At 31.8% G+C, this 10781-nt stretch overlaps 1 long non-coding RNA gene across 1 annotated transcript; it reads left to right on the top strand.

Annotated features, from left to right (window-relative positions):
* Positions 1-5685: 5685 nt before the first annotated feature.
* On the top strand, positions 5686-9262 carry LOC134684160 (uncharacterized). Its single transcript, XR_010101184.1, has 3 exons — positions 5686-5831; positions 6094-6220; positions 9171-9262. It is a non-coding gene; the product is annotated as an uncharacterized LOC134684160 (long non-coding RNA).
* Positions 9263-10781: the final 1519 nt, after the last annotated feature.

The raw sequence follows: 10781 nt of genomic DNA, 5'->3' as shown, positions 1-10781 counted from the left end.
ATTGTCTATTTATCAGGCTAGCCGGAACAATATCCTATACATGTTAAATGATAGGAATAACGCCTGAATCAAACTGAAATTGCTGATTTTCTACATTTGAAAATGCCTGTACCAAGTCAGAAATATGACAGTCCTTGTCCATTCGTTTTTGATGCGTTTTGTTATTTGATTTTGCCATGTGATCATGGACTTTCCGAATTGATTTTCCTCTAAGCTCAGTATTTTTCTGATTTTACTGTTTTTTACCCCATTGAGGCAAAACTCATTAGGAAAAATGACAAAAATACATGCTTGGATAAAAATACATGCTTGGATACATTTATTCTAATTTCTATAACAACGGAGATATATTTATCTTTTTTGCATTTTAAGGGAACCAATCACATATAAAGCAAAATAAAAACAGCATTACGGAGACAAGATCTACAAAGGATATCCGAAATTGTCACACATGTACTGAGAACAGTTTCTGCATCTTAATAACGATTTTGTCAGTATGCAAAAAACATCTGACATATTGAGGGATTTAGACAGTATATGTGATCAACAAGTCAAGCTCTTAAATGATGATTTGTATCCATTTTTGTGATAGAGAAACATAGATAGAAACTGTAAACGTAAAAACATGTTTAAGTCATTCAATGTGTTCTAATACAAAATCGGAGCGTAGGCCATTGTTAAAGATGAACATAAATCTTATTGAACGACACATGATCTAAGGCTTTAACATGTATATGAAGTTTTGGCAGACAAATGTATTTTATAAGGGAGAATATTGTTTTCTATCTGTTCGAGCTGTCCTGATAATATGTGTCATATCTATTTTCACTATTTACAATGCACTATTCTTCAATTTCAATTTTTCAGAAGCCCTCTTAACTCCATCGATTATTTAACATGTTTAATTGTCTGCATTTTTGAATATTGTCGATTTTTTTTCTATTTGAAAAAAACCACGAGCTTTAAGATATGTGTTACTTTCATTCTCGTCTATCAGATTGTCATATGAAAGAGGTGCATTTGTCAATTTGAATTCTTCACCTGGACATAAGTCAAATATTGATTACCCAATCTGCCATACATTGCTATATAGATTTTCGTCTATCAGATTGTCATGTGAAAGAGGTGCATTTGTGAATTTCAATTCTTCACCTAGACATAAATAAAATATTGATAACCCTATCTGCCATACACTGCTATATAGATAATTATAGTACAATGACTTAATATATCAACGATAAAAGGATGAGGCTTAGGAACGGGTAAATGCAAGGCTCTGTCGAGCTTTTTCCAAGTTTCGGGCCGAATCATTATATGTACATTTTCAATTGTTAACGTTGTTAAATGTGTTAATGTTATGATTTATTAAATATTAGGGAAAATCACCCTTTAAAAAGGCCTCATATCAGGCAGAGAAATATACAACATAACGGATTCGTTTGCCTATGGACTAAAAATCATCAATAAGCATAACAAATAATGATTTATAGGTTTAAAAAAAACATATTAACAAGTCAAATAAGTTTTTCAAAAATTGTATAAGAAATAAGTTTGAGTCGTTCCAAGCATCGTTGTATACATTTGCCATCTGGCGGTCGAGTAACATGAAACGTTCTGGTCAGGCCGGTTATATTAAAATCATAGAGAATTCAAGAACAAAATAATCCAATAATCTGTAGTCTTGTTGTCAAAGAAATATACAAGTAAATTCACTAATCTATTTATTAAAATTCCCTTCCAGGACACTATTAACATTATATATACAGTTTACAAAATGTATAGTTCAAATATGCATTAGCAAATTACTTTCACACGGTATCATAAACGGCACTCCGTATAAAATCGGCAACAGTGTCCAATACTGTGCACACACAAAAACCACGCATAGCGTCCAATACTATGCGGACAAAACCACGCAACAGTGTCCAATAGTGTGTGGACAAAACCACGCTTCAGTGTCCAATACTGAGCGGAACCACGCAACAGTGTCAAATACTGTGCGAACAAAACCACGCACTCCGTATAAAATCGGCAACAGTGTCCAATACTGTGCACACACAAAAACCACGCATAGCGTTCAAAAACACGCTTCAGTGTCCAATACTGAGCGGAACCACGCAACAGTGTCAAATACTGTGCGAACAAAACCACGCATCAGTGTCCAATACTAAGAGGAACCACGCAACAGTGTCCAATACTGTGCGGACAAAATATAAAGAATTATTAATAATTCCAAAGCTATCAGTAATCTGCTAAGATGTATCAAAAATAATGTAGTGGCTAGAATAACAAAAATCCTTTTTAACGTTTCACATTGTATCGTTCTTAACAGAAAGCTCTTATATACCACTGATCACCAAATATTCTCCAACTGACCTAAATAATCTCCAAATATTCTCCAAATATTCTCCAAATATTCTCCAACTCTTTGTTTACAAAAATAAAACATATGAATCAAATAAAAGTATTTACTACGTGACCTTGGAGAACATGCTATGTTAATCTCTTATAGCAGGATAGCCATTTGACTTAATGACGTTAACAGACGATAACCAAAAACGGTCATATGACAAAAATAATTACAGTGGACATAACATTACACTTGTACACATTGGAGACAAGAGCAGGATAAAGAGGTCGTATGGATAATTAAACATAGTTGCGGCAGTTTCTATTTAGATATTCATGAGGAAACTTAATATCGGGTCAGTGACTGTATATGAAATAGAAATAAACAGTCAACATATTTTCACTGCTGAAATAGAACGAGTGCACTATAAATAAAGCTATGTTTCCTTTGCACTTCGTTTTCAAACTGTATATCATCATAACAAGTTCTAAGCAACCGTTACATTTTTAACTGACTATTGACTTGTTGTACTTTTATTGTTGCTGCGCTTTGTCTTTAGATTTTATTTGTGCCTTTTTTCGTTGTTGACATAGTTTTTCGCTTTTAAAGTGATTCATGTTGTGACACACTGCTTAGTGTTTCCCAATTTTTGACATTTTTTCTTATCATCTCTGTTTGTTTTGCGCATACATTATTGGCAATATAATAAGTTTCTATGCGACTGTCTTACAAGAGTGAGGTTACGCTAGCAATACAAGTCTTATTTAAACCACCATGGTCTATGAGAAAATGCCTCTTCTATATTAATGATATGACGGATGATTTCCCTTCGTTTGATGTATTTGAGATTTTTAATTTGTCATTTGATGATGAATTTTCCGTTTTGAATTTTTTCTATTTTCTTCAGTTTAGTATATCAAGCTAATTGTCCATTTTTGTTTGTTCAGGCAAATGTACCAATCTCTTGGGATGGATGGAAAGATGACATGGCTGGTCTTCATCACTACGAATATCAAGTGTTCGAATTAGCATCTGATGGCTCAAAATTAGTTCAAGGAACAAAAATGGTGGCACAAAATTTAAACATTGCGATAAGTCAGCCAAATGCAAGTACATAACAAATCAATTGTAATCGCCTAAAAGACAACATTTTTCAACACTGATTAAGGAAATGTAAATTTGAAATTTAATATTTGAAATTCAAAAGATGGAGATTGACATTAAGTATTCTTAATAAAATGTCAACAGAAAAATAGTGAATTTCAAAATTACCTTAAATTGTTACATACACACTGCATTGCTTAGAATTATAACATGTATAAGTCGGATTATACTGGCGATATCAATATTTCATTAGCAAATATGCATTTTAACAACTGTAGTCTTTCAGTGATACTAGACATGCTAGAGGTCCAAAAGAATTAAAAATCAAAAACATATGTCATACGTGTAAGAGCAGATAAAATCATAAAATTCATGATCCATAAGGAGAGTCAATACTCGAGAACATAAAATATTGTATATCATGTCAAAGGACGGCTTTAATCAAAAGCTTTTAATAGCATAATCTTTAATTGATATTTGAAAATTGAAAATATTGCATATTCCTTTTGACTTACATTAAACAGATATATCATGTCAAGGAGGGGTATTTGAGAAAAATACCAGTCGAGAGAATGTTAAATTTCGCGAGCCGTAAGGCGAAGGAAATTCATTCTCAAGGCTGGTATTTTTCGCAAATACCCCTCACGAACATGCTATATCTGTTTAATATCACCGAATGTAAATGTTTAAAAGCGCATTGATGATCATGACGTTACAAGCGTCCAGTCGGATAGAGTATTTTTTGGCAAATACCACGGCAAAGAGGGTAAAAAGGGCATTTTCTTTTTGCAAATACACCGGTTGCGTTAAAAAATAACGATATTCATTTGAAAAAAGTAAATTAAAACCCAGATTTTACATAAGATGCAAATATAATTAAAATTCATTTTTTATTTTTATATCTTTATTATAAATTTGTGTTTATATAGGCTGTCATAACTTTAAAGTCACCAGGACTATACTCCGCAACACTCATTGTCTATGACAAAGCGCTCAATTATAAAGCTACAAGATGTGTGATCTTTTACGACAACCAGTCCAAAGTTAATATAATGGCAGGGAAAAGAACTATTGTTGAACAATCATCAAAAGACACAAATTATACTTGGATTTCTGTTAGCGACAAAACTTTGAAAGTATCATGGAGGGATCGTTTTATAAACTTTAGACATAAACAGAATCATTGGTTGGGTAGTGTAGGAAGTCTATCTGACGTTGTCGGTGAATATGATGATCATTATGGGAAACGTAGTGTAGACGAAATTCCTAATGCTCATGGTAATTTAAGCTACTTAGAACAATTTCATATTTGTTTTGACTGTTAATTATGTCTTTACCCGAAATCCATTAGCTGTTGGATATGAACCGATAGATCTTTTTTACAAAGTTCACCACATATAGTTTTGTGGTCATTTTGCTTATTTTTAAAACTGTTTCGATTCAGGGATCAATAATTTTTGGTAAAACCAATAATTTACGAGCTATTTAACCACCCATCGTATGGGGTGAAATTCACGAGTGTGACTCGCAGGATACAGGTCAGTTGACAACATCAATTTAACCGCATAAGAGAACAAAACATTATTGTTAATATTTTGCAGTTGATCTAACAATAAGAATATGTGGTATGATTATCAACGAACCATCTCTCGACGTTAGACCAAATGACACAAAACCGAACAAATACAGGTCACCTTACGGCCTTCAACAATGTCAAAAAAAATAATACCATGTCATATCAAAACGTTTTTATTACATGGAAAATAAATTACAGATCAACGGGAAAAGACGTTCAGATTAATCTTTTTCAATAGTAAAGCCTAAAAAGTATAGCTGAACATAAGTTATTCCTTTCGAATTATTTCATAAAGCTGCAAATTGGTATGAAATAATGCTCAAAGAATCATGCATTAATTTAGTTTAAACCCTAAGTTTATTGAATTGCATCTTTTAAATATTTTCTCGAACTTGTACGCAGTCATTTGACTTTAAAAAAAAAATAACTCAGGAATAACAAGAAACAGATATTAAAGTAAGAACATTATAACTGAGTATTAATTTTTGGGGGATACTTTAACATAGGTGTGGTGAGATTTGAAGTGAAATATGAAGTATATAGTCCAGCACTTTCTGCGCAACAAGCGTTTACGCCAACAGTGGATGTGCTATCACAATTTGGACATATCAATGTACCATGGAATGACGGAAATAGATTGGACATAACTGTAAGGGCTTATGACATATTAGAAAAGTTTGCAGAAGAAACAGTAGTTGTTTACAAAGATGTCAGCCCTCCTCGCATTGAAAACTTATGGTTATCACGTGGGGATAACGTAAATATATCTGTTCACAGTATAGAGGATTTTTCTAAAATGACGTAAGTATAAACTTGATGATAACTTTTTGCTGCATACCTTTTTACATGTGCATAACTTTAATTGATATTACCAGTTACAGACAATATTTTGTATATACAAAACAAGGAATTTTAGCATGTTTTTAAATGTGTACATGTATATGGGTGATTTTACGGTTTTTTATTTACCTTTATGTTGTTTTTTAAATTAATCGTTTTAACTCTGTCGATACGTTAATGAAATCTAATTGATGCTTTTTATCACATTTATGAAATTTTACAGCATTGAATGGGAGGCGTTTGATTTCGACAGTGGATTAAATCAGGTTGAATGGCGACTATTTGATAATTACACTTCCAATTCCATTCTTCACGGAAAGGCTGAACTACATGCTCAAGGCATGGCACAGGTACTTCTTCATTTAAAAATATAATTGGAAACAAATAATAAGCTAAATTCATTCTTTGCACCAATCGCCCAAAGCAAGATAACTTGATAACCAGTCATTTGGACTGATCAAAGTTAGCCATGACAGGATTTAGAACTGTTTAGGCCAGTCTTATGACCAATATCTAGTTAACTTGTAAAGCGGACCTGGTCCTAGGACAAAAATCTATAATATAAGTTAACTTCGAAACCAGTCCTGCAATAAAGGTAACGTAAGTTAACTTCGAAACCAGTCCTGTCATAAAGTTAACATATTAAGTTAACTTTAATTTGACAATTCCGATTGCAACCAGACCTGTTCTCATGTTAACTTTTGACTAGTCTGCTCAACACTAAGTTAATTTGTAACCAGGACCGCTCATAGTTTAAAAACAATGTTTTTCTAATATCTTTGTTTCTTGGAATATACATCAAAAAGTAAAATCATAAATCCGATATATAAACAAGATTAAATACATATATTTGTAAATAAAGTACGCAGAAAAAGTTGCTTGTTATACAAATGTATCCGTGATCTGCCTTTCTATATATTAAAATATGATCCTAGTTACAATGCTTACGGGCATTGCATATACATTGCAATCCCTATTAAATTCAACCACATTTGCACTATATACTGTATATTTATATAGCCGCATAATATATCAGCAATTTTTTAATGTCAGGATAGAATTTATAATACAAAATAAAGCATAATTGGAATACATGACTACAAAAGTTTGTCTGCACATAGTAAGAGTGCCAACATGTCCTTATTTTGTTCAATATATTGATGCGTAACAAAATTTGTAGTTTTGATACCTCAGGCTGACTCGTACGACAAAATTATTTTACGGCTTCAACCAAAACTGACCATATTTGCACTTTATCATGTAAATCTATTTAGCGGCATAGTAAATCAGTCAAATTTTTATGTCGGGATTGAATTTATAATACAAATGCAAGCAATATTGGAAAAACAATAACTACAAAATTGTGTCTGCATAAGTTAAGGGTGCCAGCAAGTCCTCCTTTTATTTGATATATTGAAATGTAACCAAATTTTAGTAGTTTTGATATCTCAGACTGATCTGTACAACAAAATTATTTGACTGCATCAACCTAAACTGACCATATTTGCTATTTATTGTGTAAATCTATACACCCGCATAGTGAATCAGCCATTTTTTTTTAATCAGAATTCAATGTACAATACAAATGACAGCAATATTTGAATACAATAACTAAAAAAAATACCGCATATTTAGGGTACCAGCATGTCTTTTATTCAATAATTACATGTATGTATATTGCTACGTATCAAAATTTCAGTAGTTTTGATACTTTATGCTGCCTTGTACAATAAATAATTTTGAAATCAGCCAAAACTTACCATATTTCCACTTTATTTTGTAAATCTATATATCAGGATTCAGTGTATAATACAAATGACAGCAATCTTGGAATATATTAACTAATAAATTGTGTCCCCATACATTTAGGGTGCCAACATTGTCTTCTTTTATTAAATATATTGATACGTAACAAAATTTCAGTATTTTTGATAGCTCAGGCTGACTTGTACAACAACATTATTTGACCGCATCAACTTTAACTGACCTTTTGCACTTTATTATGTAAATCTATATTCCTGCATAGTAAATAAAACATAATTGTTATGTAAAGATTTAATGTATAAAGCAAATGACTACAATCTTGGGAATTTCGTTAAATAAATTAATAAATAAATTAATTAATTAACAAAATTTAAGTAGTTTTGATACCTTACACTGACTTGTACACCAGATTTTATTGACTGAAATAAACAAAACTGAACATATTTGCTCTTTTTTATGTAAATATTTATACCCGCATTGTAGACAAGTTTAGGGCTTCAAGACGGAACAAGATCTCATAACACACTGCGAATCTTGTAAGTTTCCAGTTCTTTTAATAACGAAATTGTTGTCTAAACATCACATACCCCTAAAAGATAATCTTATAACAAACTGAATATATATATTTATAAACAAAACATGGAAAGTTGAAACATACATCTGTTATTGAGAATATCTTTGGAGCAAAATAAACAATATGATCTTCAAGTAATAGTTATAAATAACACAGTATAATTTGTAGTAAACATACGTGATCATAAAATACATTAACGATGTTAATATGCCTAAAAGATACAACCGTTTAGCTCAAATGGCCCGAAAGCCACAAACATCAAAGGCATATCAAGTTTAGAAACTAGGTATCTGATGACCACGCTTGCCGACAAACGTGGTTAAAAATACAACAAAGCGGTAACAACTCCCCTTCAGATAGCGAAAACGACAGGGGTGAAAATGTTCACTGTGATGCATGAAATCTACGTAATGACTATTGACATCTAAACTGTTAGATGACTACTTTTAGGAGTTATTGCACTAAAACGACGAATTTTTAACACTTTTGCCAAATGTTTTGAAACTAATAACAGACAGTAGAAACTTTAAATATAAGCAAGACAAGATCTATATTTTAGCACTTTCTGAATAAATAATAACTATGAAAGATCGAAACTTCAAACAGAACAAAATCATCAGCAGTATAAGATATGTAAATTCGCTAACCTAACTTCAATTGTCCGTAAAATCTTAGAAGAGTTGTTCCCTTATAATGTAGTTTTAACTAAAGAGTGATCATTGTTGAAGATGCAGGTAAGCGATATCGACTCTTTAAAGCTTCAAGTTATATTTTTTGTTCTGAAAATTGGATATAAATTGCCAATCAAACAATTGTGTACTGGCCATTTTTATTTTCTTATGATTTCTGCCCTTCTCTGATTTCTTAATAACATATACGCAATTTCGTTTTAAGCATGGCTATAATTGTTCTTATAATGCATTTTTTGTAAAAAAAACATATTTTTTTATTCATTTTTTCAGAATCTCACAATATGTGAAAGTAAATACGAAAACGAACCAAGAGGCTCATCATGTTACTGTACTATGTTTCATGGTTGCTACCATAAACATTTCCATGTTAAACCGAAATTAGCAGAAATAGGAAAAGATGCTGGATTAATAACAGGAAAGGATAAAGGAGTTCATGATTCAGATTATTTCATTGAGATCCAAGTCATCAATAATGCTCTGATAAAAACTACCGCAGTTAAAAAGGTAAAGTAATGTTCGTTTTGTTTAGATTCAAATATCTTTGAGTGTCATTTCAATTATCCGTTTAAGCTTAAACATTGTTGACAACTTGTCTGTGAACATATATATTTTTCAGTGCTTTTTTATACTTAGATTATTGTACATTATTAAATACTAGTAATTGGTCTTTAAATATGCAAGTCAATTAGATATAATTTGTTTTGAATATAATTCAATTTTAAACAATATTTGATGTCGTTATCTTTCCTTTGAAGATTACAATAGATGTTTCGCCACCTCACGAGGGCACTGTGCATGACGGTATCAGAGGTGACACAGAAGTGGACTACCAAACAGATTTACATTTAGACGCACATTGGGAAGGTTTTTTCGATAGAGAGAGTGGCGTAGAATTCTATCGATTTATCTTTGCTGACTACTGTTTTACAAATGAAGAATTCAAGAATAGTAATAAGGTACTCCTTTCCTAATTAAACTTTTTTGAAAACAATTCGATTTAGATATTGACATCTGTGCATAGGACCTCAGGGAACCGTTTTGATAATTGCCATCTCAGGCGTGCATTACTAATCATTCATATTATATATTTGTTTCTAATTTATAATTTAAACACCGTGTAAAAAACATATTTCTAAAATTTGTTTTGTATTGGTTCTGTTTTGCAGCTGCGATGTGACCGACTTTTTCAGTGTTAAATAAAGGAGGTTATATAGAAACACAAAAGTATAAAGCATTTTTGTCGTGTGAATGTATAGGTGATATAAAACTGTCTAGGCAAATTGTCTAGAATGAGTTAAAACACTTCATTCATTACGCCAATTGTATGCTATACCGTAACACATTCATAATAGTATTACATTAAAAGTCTAATGCATTTCATGCACTTTACCTTAAAAGTGACATGTATTCGTAAAAATCTAATAAGTTGTCCTGCATTTTATTGGTTTTTGATCTGAGCGTCACGGACGGTTCGACGAAACGCACATGTGGCGTATCAAGTTATAAGCCTGGTACCCCTAATAACTATTCACTCCACTAAATCGATGCCACTGCGGTTGGACGTTTCGTTTTTGATGGTATTACAAGCTTAGTAGTCAGCAGTAGTCAGTCTTTTTTTATAAATTTACTGTTTGTTAAAGTATGAATTATTCGAAATTTTCTTATCGCAAGCATAAATATATCCTTCGCCGTATTTGGAATGTTGAGTCCTCAAAACTTTTCAACTTTGTATTTGTTTGGATATCTAACTTTTTTGGTCTGAGTGTCACTTGTGAGTCGTTTGCAGACAAAACGCGCGTATCAAATAATAAGCCTGATACCTTTGATAACATATTGCAGAAGTGTAAAATATTGCCGCATTATAAGATTGAAATATGAGAG

This window comes from Mytilus trossulus, chromosome 9 (assembly GCF_036588685.1).
Source record: "Mytilus trossulus isolate FHL-02 chromosome 9, PNRI_Mtr1.1.1.hap1, whole genome shotgun sequence".
NCBI classification, from domain to species: Eukaryota; Metazoa; Mollusca; class Bivalvia; order Mytilida; family Mytilidae; genus Mytilus; species Mytilus trossulus.
Note: the sequence above shows the minus strand (reverse complement) of the source record. Positions and strands in the feature narration are given on the sequence as shown.